Raw genomic sequence first — 9,296 nt, 5'->3', positions numbered from 1 at the left:
CACAGAAATATTAATGACTGGGTAGGCTCCAGGTGGCTCTTCTCCATGTTCAGTAACCAGCTAAACTCGCAAAGAGTGGCTATTACCTGAGACCTGTGTACCAGAAGTTGTTCTCGGTCTTGTGACAGCAGGAGCAGGTCGTCCAGATAATGGTGTAGACGGACACCTTTGGTCCTGATCAAAGCCACCACTGCTAGTAAGACCTTTGAGAATACCCGCAGCGATGTAGTAAGCCCAAACGGGAGACAGACAAACTGTAGATGATTCTGATCTACTGGGAATCGTAGGAACTTCTGGTAATCTGCTGCCACTGGCACATGGAAATAGGCATCCTTGAGGTCGATTGACACAAGCCAGTCTGCCGGTTGTATTGCTTGACGGATGGTGAATAGTGTCTCCATCTTGAATTTCTCCTTCTTGATAAAAGAGTTCAGGTGCGTGAGGTCTATGACCGGTCTCCAAGCACCGCTCTTTTTCTGAACCAAGAAGAGAGGAGAATATAGACTCTGGAACTTCTCATTGGTTGGAACTGGAACCACTGCGCCTTGAGCCACCAACAGATCTACGTAAGACAGAAGGCCTTGTCTTTTCTCTTCTGACTGTGGCAATGAGGTTGGAATGAACTTCCAGGAATTTCCAGGAATGGCCTGTTGATACTGCCTTGACGACCCAGAAGTCGTTTATCGAGGCTGCCCAGACATGTTGGAAGCGTAGTAGCCGAGCCCCGACTTGCTCCGCCTGGGCAGGCACAACGTCAAAAAGACTTTGTGGCCTCCCGACCACCAGAAGACCCTCCTCTGGGTGCTTTCTGTCCTGAAGGCTGTGGTCTTCTCCAGTTCTTTCGGAATTGACGGCCAGGCTTATATAGGCGAGCATCCCTTGCTCAATCAGCCCCTTGCCTGGGCTGAGACTTCTTCTGGTCCAGCAAGTGCCTATCCTGGGGAAGGAACCCCGACTAACCACCTGTGGCACGGGAAATGGCGCATTCTAACTTGTTGCCGAATAGGGAGGACCCCTCAAATGGAATTCGGCACCAGGCCTGTTTTGACGCAGGATCAGCAAACCAAGGACGTAACCAAAGAGCCCGTTTTGCAGTCACCGATGAAAGCATTATCCGCACCGCAAGGCAGACCATGTTTAGGGAGGGCTCCCCCAAAAAAGCCGCCACCAGCCTCAGCTCATGTACTGGCGATTTTTCTTGCGACTTCTTCTGACACGCTTCTGAGCATTGTGTCCACACTGTCTGTCCACACCTCCATTGCTTTAGACAGGGCTGCGAGAGCCAATGCTGGCTTGCATGCCATTCCTGCTAACACATAGATGTGCTTGAGGTCTAAATCAATGCGTCTCTCAAGGCCATCCTTAAAGGTGACTGTCTTAAAGCGGCAGAGTGACATGACGCACCAGACACATCAGTGCTGCATCCACCAGAGGTGCAGATTCCAGGTGTTTAACCTCTTCCATTTTAAACGGGTACATTTTATTCACTTTGGAGAGTAGAGAGTTTTTTCTCTCTGTGCAGCCCCATTCGTCTGTAATGATTTTGCCGACCTCCCCTAACAGGGGAAAGACAGGGCGTTCCTTCTTGAGGTGCTTAAAATACCTCTTCTGTTTAGAGGGTGACTCTACCGGCTCATCCCACTTCAGGGCTTCCTTCACAGCTTTGACCAAGGAGGGAACCATGGCAAAGTCAAAACCCACACCAGGGTCATCCGCTTCAAGCTCACCCTCAGAGTAGTCAGATGAGGAGTGACTGTGCTGGGAAGGCCCAGGGATATGAATATTTTCACCAGCCGGAGTACTCGCCATCCTGGGGGAGGAAGTTCCAGCACGAGCAGGATCCAAGGTTTTTAAGGACTCCTTAACTACTCGCCTGACCAGCGACTCCATCTGCTGGTTGCTGTCTTCCCTTTCGTTTGCAGCATGTGCAAAACATGGCTCACAGAGCGACTTTCCGTCAGGCACCTGTGCCCCACATCCCCAGCAGGATCTTTTGTCAGAGTGGTGGTGTCCTGAAGTAGCTCCAGACTCTTCACCATGGCGCCTAGAGGACGAACAATGGCGCCTGGAACTTGATGATGAATACAGCGTTTGCGACCTGGGAGGATCTTGATCTTCACGGGCTGAGTGATGTCTTTCAGACCTAGAAGAGCTTTAGGAAAGAAAATAAAGACTCAACAGAACAGCAGAAAAACCCCCAAACATTACAGGGAGAGGAATAAAACCAATCTTACCTGTAATGTAAGGGCTGGCCACCAGGGGGCTGTGAGACATCCATATCACTTTAGGAAAACTGCAAGAGACCATGAATGAGTGACATGCAGAGAGCAGGCAGGAAGCCTATTCAGCATAATCACAGCCATCTCTCACCTTTAAAAGACTCCTGCAGAGCACGGGAAAGCCGCTGGAAACACTGCTGAACAAACCCACAAACAGCTGAAACTGACAGCTATTTGAATTTTCCGCCGGAATGACGTCACCACTCCCCTCCCCCCACCTGTGCGAACCAAGCCTCGATTCAGATTGAGCCTGGAAGGCACCAGGAAGCAGTGGAGCGGAGGGGAAGGACGTGAAATGGAACGCCCTGCATCCCACAGCCAAACTAGACCCCAGGGAGAGATAAGTAACACACAACAGGAGAATATACAAAAACAAACTGCTGCCATAGACTGTAAAGCAGGGTACATCACCACTTCCACGACCAGACCTTGGACCATACGGACACCGCGGCTGCACACACGATGGGGCGTATTAATGGGCCTCCCGCTAATAGCTGGGAAGATTGGCCAAATGTCGCTTTGCCTGCCATTGGCCAGGTTTGTAAGCTCTTCTGACAACTGACTCCACGCCCGTGTCCTACCCTGCTAATAGCTAGGGCGTGCTGGACATGAAGGGAACACCACCGGATCCAACGTGCAGACCGCCAGGTCGAGGTAAGATTTGACCACAATCCTTTCAGGAGGAAAACAAAAAAAAAAGGAACACGGCCTCTGGCACGGAGTAAAAATTTATGGGAGTAGGGTCCTATGAGGTAGGAGGAGGCGGGACTAACCCACATATAAGCTGCCATGGAGTCTGTCAGGAAATTATTTTTTGTCACTGGTGGTATTTGATCAACTCTTGTTTTTTTATTTTTTTCAATATAAATGAAAAAAGAACAAAAATTTTGCAAAAAGAAAAGTCCAAAATGTTTTACTTTTTGCTATAAAACATATTCAATAAAAAAAATTAACAAACATGAATTGTCTTTCTAACTTTTGGCCAAATTGTATTCTGCTACACGTCTGATTAAAAGAAAAAAAATAAATAAGTGTATATTGATTGGTTTGCGTGTAAGTTATAGCGCCTACAAACTATGGGATTTATACTGGAATTTTTTTTTATACTACTGATGACGGTGATCCGCAACTTATAATGGGACTGCAATAGTGCGGCAGACAATCTGGCACTAACTGACGCTGGTGGGGAACTGACTGGCACTGGCATCACCAGTTACATTAATAAAGCAATCAGTGATATTACATACACTGTCACTGTTCTAATGACACTGGCTGGGAAGGGGTTAACATCTAGAGTGATCAAGGGGTTACATATGTGCCTAACTATGTGTGCTGTTTTTACTAATTGATCTTTAGGTTTCTTGAGAAACACAGAGATCGAATCCTGTGAATGGAGCTCTGTGTTGAGCTCTGGGCTGTACACAGCCAATCAGCACATGCCCCATTACCCAGAAATAGGCAGTGGCCTAAGGGTATGTCACTTTGCCTACAGCGGCCGCCTGTCTGCAGTACATTGCGGGTGGGCGATCATTAAATGTTTATCTTAATTATATTTACTTATTATATATATTTATATTATATTTACTTGTTTTATATATTTATATTATATTTACTTGTTTTAAACTTTTTACATTTCTTCAGTTATTTCCTGGTTTCTGGCCTAGGCTAAAATGATGTCATACATCCCAGGGGTCCTCAGGAGGGGAGGAGGGGTTTTCTCAGCTAAGCACACCCTCCTGCCTGCATGCCTGAACTAAGAGCAGATGGGACTCCAGGAAATAAATGCTACATGAATCATCTTCCCTTACTCAAGAAGGCTGTGTTTTTCAAAGTGATTAAAAATGACTAAATAGCATGTTTGGTTCGCGGTGCTCAGATATGGTTTGGTTCCACTTTAATATAGAACGGATGGCAAAATATTACATTTCGAAATCAGTAAAGTGAAAAATTACTTTAACTATAAGTAAATCCAGACACTAAAATCTTATACAAGTTTTAACATGTCAGATGTCATCTATGCTACACATGCCCCAAAAAATATAATCGAAAGTTTAATCTGCTTTTATTTTGTCTTCCTTTGTATTCCTTACCACCATCCTGAACATGCTGTAATGGCATTTTTAAAATAAAACGGTTCCATTTTCATTACATATCTTATTTTAAACAGCGAGCTTCCTTATGCAATGCAGGCAGACAGGGCCAAGACAAGGGGGTGGGCAGGAGGGACAGCTGCCCTGGGTGCAGCAGAGCAAGGGGGCTGAGAATAAATGTATGAAACCCATTCTACAACATGCATTAGTAGTGGGGGAGGGGTGCTGGATGGACTTGTCCCGCTACTGCAGGCAGATCACGGCTGGTGGGAGCCTTCCTGAAAACCTCACAGCACCCTGTGATGGATTAGGTAAAATGTCTACTTTTCTATGTCTATTTTTGTACATGTAAATATGCTTTTTTATTCCTTACTCAAAATGCCCGCTAGCAGCTCCCCCTCCCATCGAGCGAAGCTCGTGTAACTAAGCTGGCGCCTCCATCCAGGACTACACCCAAGATGATGATGTTATGTAATGGTATCAGCCAAATGATCAGACCAGTGGTGATATGCAATTTCTACTTTACTGAACAATGAAAATCAACTTAGATTACACAGGAGATCGTGTGAAAAGGGGTGTGCAGTACAAAACGACAGCATGAGGAGTGGGGAAACAGGCATAAAACATATGAAAACAATTCTACTGCAGTTCTACGAATGGCCACTGGATGGCAGCAGAGTGCTCTGAGTTCAGTTTACTGATAGGATAGAGAGCTAGAGAAATCTCACGTGTCCCAAGATGTTAATCGTTCATTCAGCAGACTGTGAGCTGAGGGATTTCCTGCTGGCACAGACTTCACACTGGCACTGCTGATGCTGACTTTGGTCAGGAGGCTGGGGGCTGTAGATAGGACCTCCCCACTGCTTGGACAACTTCTCCACATGGATTGTAACAGAGTCCTCTCCAGTGACTGGGGCTTGGATAGATGCTGCATGCTCTTGTGCTCGCTGCTGGTGGCCCGCACACCAGACTTGGCAGATAAGGACCCAGCACCTAGGGACAGCTCACTTGCCCAGTCACTGCTGTCCCATCAGACAGGATCTCTCCGAGCACAGGAAGCTGGGCGGAGCTGGCATTTATACTCCCTGGGCGTGTCCTGGAACTCAGGGGATGCTGGGAGCCCAAAAGATTGTGGGGAATTGAGTTATAGGGACTTGCACCTGCATCTGAAAAAAGGGGCACACCACTACAATGACACCTAGATCCTTACATGGACATGACCAATCAGAAGCTACAAGCAAACAGATAACGCTATGCTTATGACGCACTTGCCCACGACACTAGCCCCACGTATCCAGTAGCAATAAAGGAAATATCATTTACCTGCACACGTGGTTCTTCTCGTGCATGCACCAGATTATATACGCCAAATCAGGAAGGAGGCAGAAATTCACCAGACGATTGGTCTGATCCAAAACAGCCCTGCCTCAGTACTCCTCTTAGGAGTCCCCAGCCCCAATGCAAGCAGTGGGCTGGCTTTTGGGAGGAGCTACTCAAATATCAAGATGCCTTGATGGGTAGATGTCAGTCTAGAGGAGTGGGTGCTCCTAGGCAGGCTGCTTTTGCATGCTGAGCTTCCATGAATGAAAGAACTAAAATCCAGTGAATGAAAGGGGTGGGACATGGACTGTCAGGGCTTGGGAAGAAAGGGCTAGATGATGCTGGAAGTTCTACAGCCATGAAATGAGCTGCTGCAGCTTCTAAGGCACGCTGTAAGAAGCTCTCAGTGTGCAGTGAAATCAGAGTAAGCCATTTCACAACTGTGCAAGACAGAAGGGAAGGCCGGAGGTCAGAAATTCAGCTCTGTTTTATATATCTGCAGATCAAAGGGATGAGTTTCAATCTGCATTTGATGTCAGTTATCGCAATCTGACAGGTAAAAACTTTTATTTATTTTTTATTTTTTCTTTGTCTCTATTTACCATCTCGAAAATAACGGACTTTGTAGTAGGGATCGACCGATTATTGGCAAGGCCGATATATCGAGGGCCGATATGCACTTTCCCTGATATATCGGAATCGGCCCCGGAGGTTACCGATATTGCTGATATTGTCGTGACGTCATTGCGTATGTTGCGCCACGTGCCTCCGCGCTTCTGTCTTTTTAGGCCACCTCCCTCAGCCTCATCTGGAGTCGGGGAATCTCGGGACAGCGAGTGTACAGTGCACACAGTGTGTTTAACACAGCCACCACATACATACACCCACCCACAGCTGCCCGGGGCAAGCCAGCCACCCACACACCCACAGGCCTGTACCAGCCAGCCACAGGCCCTGCCTGTACCAGCTAGCCAACCACAGGCCCTGGGCCTGTACCAGCCAGACACCTACCACACAGGGTGCCAGCCAGCCACCCACCACAGGGTGCTAGCCAGCCACCCACAACAGGGTGCCAGCCAGCCACCACAGGGTGCCAGCCAGCCAGCCACCCACAACAGGGTGCCAGCCACCACAGGGTGCCAGTCAGCCACCACAGGGTGCCAGCCAGCCAGCCACCCACCAAAGGGTTCAGTAACAGATTTGTGTTAAAAATTGTGTTTATTTTGCAAAACTTTAAATGTTCAAAATATCGGCCGATACCGATATGCAATGGCCAAAATATCGGTATCGGTATCGGCAATGAAAAACCGATATTGATCGATCCCTACTTTGTAGGCACAGCATGAGGCAGGTAGTATAATTAACTGAAATCTTTATTACAAAAGTCCTTAAAATATCATAAAATCATAGCAACGCCCTCTACTTCTCAATAAATACCCAAACCCAAGCATGGAGGCATGGAATATATGAAGGTCCATTAATAGAGAGTAAGGTTCGTACTGATGTGGATATCAAGAGTTAGGTCCACAATTCCACCATGCCTATAAGTCAACGTGTTTCACTAAATACACTTGCTTCCTCAGGACTGGTTGGGTGGGTGCTGATAAGCCTTGAGAGTAAGGATTTGAACGAAGGCAAATCCTGGGGGTGAACACAGGTGCCCCTTCAGAGATAAGTGGGAGGACACCAAAAAGATGGCCCAGGTGTCCACTTCTCCAGATGTTTGGCCAGCCAAAACCAGACAAATAAAATAAGATGTTGTATCTATGCGCTCTATAGGGGGATCGATAAAGAAGTATACAATATCGTTTTTTCTATATATTTGGATGTTGGCAAGGTAAGGGTCTTCCCTTTCCCTCTCTAGTTAGCATCTTTTAATCCCTTTTATAGTCACTATTATGAGTTTTATTTAACGCCCTCTTCCCCTTCTCTCCTGGACATTATTTTCCTGCTGAGTTTTGTTATTTTGTTTTTCAGATGTATTCAGGAATCGGATTCAGAAGCCAATGCAGAATGTTTTCAGATGCTTCTAAGATGCTTTGATCTGCCTCTGAGTTGAATAAACCATTTTCTGAGTTGCTTTTGTATTCTCATTGATTGGTACAGAAAGGAAAAGAGCAGCTCGGATGACAACAAATGCCAATGTACACAACCCCTTAAAATGTATCTAAAGCCTTATTATTTTTTTTTTTTTACATTTTGAATAGAGTTGGGATTGAACCTCTGTCAGCCTTTTTATCACTGCCGCATCGTAAGAGCTGCTTTTTCACGCATTCAAGAAGCAGCAGGTTAGATCACAGCGATATAAAAAGAATGGTCTCTTTTTTTAAAAGGGGTCAAATACAGCGATTGCTAATCAATTATACCTTTTATTGTATAGCAGCTGCTTTTTGTATTGGATATTCTCCTATTTTTATATTTAATTATTAGAATTTTCTATTTATATATTTATTTATACATCCATCTGGTATTTTATCCTTGGTGCGTGGTATATACTCTGTATATTTTTCCACAGATCACAGCGTTAATCTGTGTAATAGTAAAAAGTTAAACGAAGATCCTCCTTCGTATGTATTAAAATTTGGGATCCTAATGGAAAGAACTGTACAGTTCTCTGGAGCTTTTACTAACCTGCTACTCTAGTGACACCAAGTGGACACAACAGGGATTATCATTTGAAGAGTCAATGCCAGTGGTTTTCAGTTTAAGAGGTATAGGGCTCCTCAACTGTGCCTCCTGAAAGCATCAAAGGGCCACACATAATATTCAGTGTAGTGCAATGCTACAGAAGACTGTCAGAGACTACAGACATACTAGAATAAATTGTCAGAGACTATGGACATACTGGAATAAATGGTCAGAGACTACAGAAATACTGGAATAAATGGTCAGAGACTACAGACATACTAGAATAAATGGTCAGAGACTACAGAAATACTAGAATGAATGGTCAGAGACTACAGAAATACTGGAATAAATGGTCAAATACTACAGACATACTAGAATAAATGGTCAGAGACTACAGAAATACTAGAATGAATGGTCAGAGACTACAGAAATACTAGAATAAATGGTCAGAGACTACAGACATACTGCAATAAATGGTCAAATACTACAGACATACTAGAATAAATGGTCAGAGACTACAGACATACTAGAATAAATGGCCAGAGGCTACAGACATACTAGGATAAATGGTCAGAGACTAGAATAAATGGTCAGAGACAACAGACATACTAGGATAATAGTCAAAAACTATAGACTTACTAGAATAAATGGTCAGAGACTAGAATAAATGGCCAGAGACTACAGACTTACTAGAATAAATGGTCAGAAACTACAGACTTACTAGAATAAATGGCCAGAGGCTACAGACATACTAGGATAAATGGTCAGAGACTAGAATAAATGGTCAGAGACTACAGACTTACTAGAATAAGTAAGTCTGTAGTCTCAGACCATTTATCCTAGTAAGTCTGTAGTCTCTGATCATTTATCCTAGTAAGTCTGTAGTCTCTGATCATTTATCCTAGTAAATCTGTAGTCTCTGACCATTTATTCTAGTAAGTCTGTAGTCTCTGACCATTTATCCTAGTAAGTCTGTAGT

The sequence above is a fragment of the Pelophylax lessonae genome, assembly GCF_965119305.1.
Source record: "Pelophylax lessonae genome assembly, chromosome: 9".
NCBI lineage: Eukaryota > Metazoa > Chordata > Amphibia > Anura > Ranidae > Pelophylax > Pelophylax lessonae.
The sequence above is the reverse complement of the archived record's forward strand: the minus strand, read 5'-3'. Positions refer to the sequence as shown.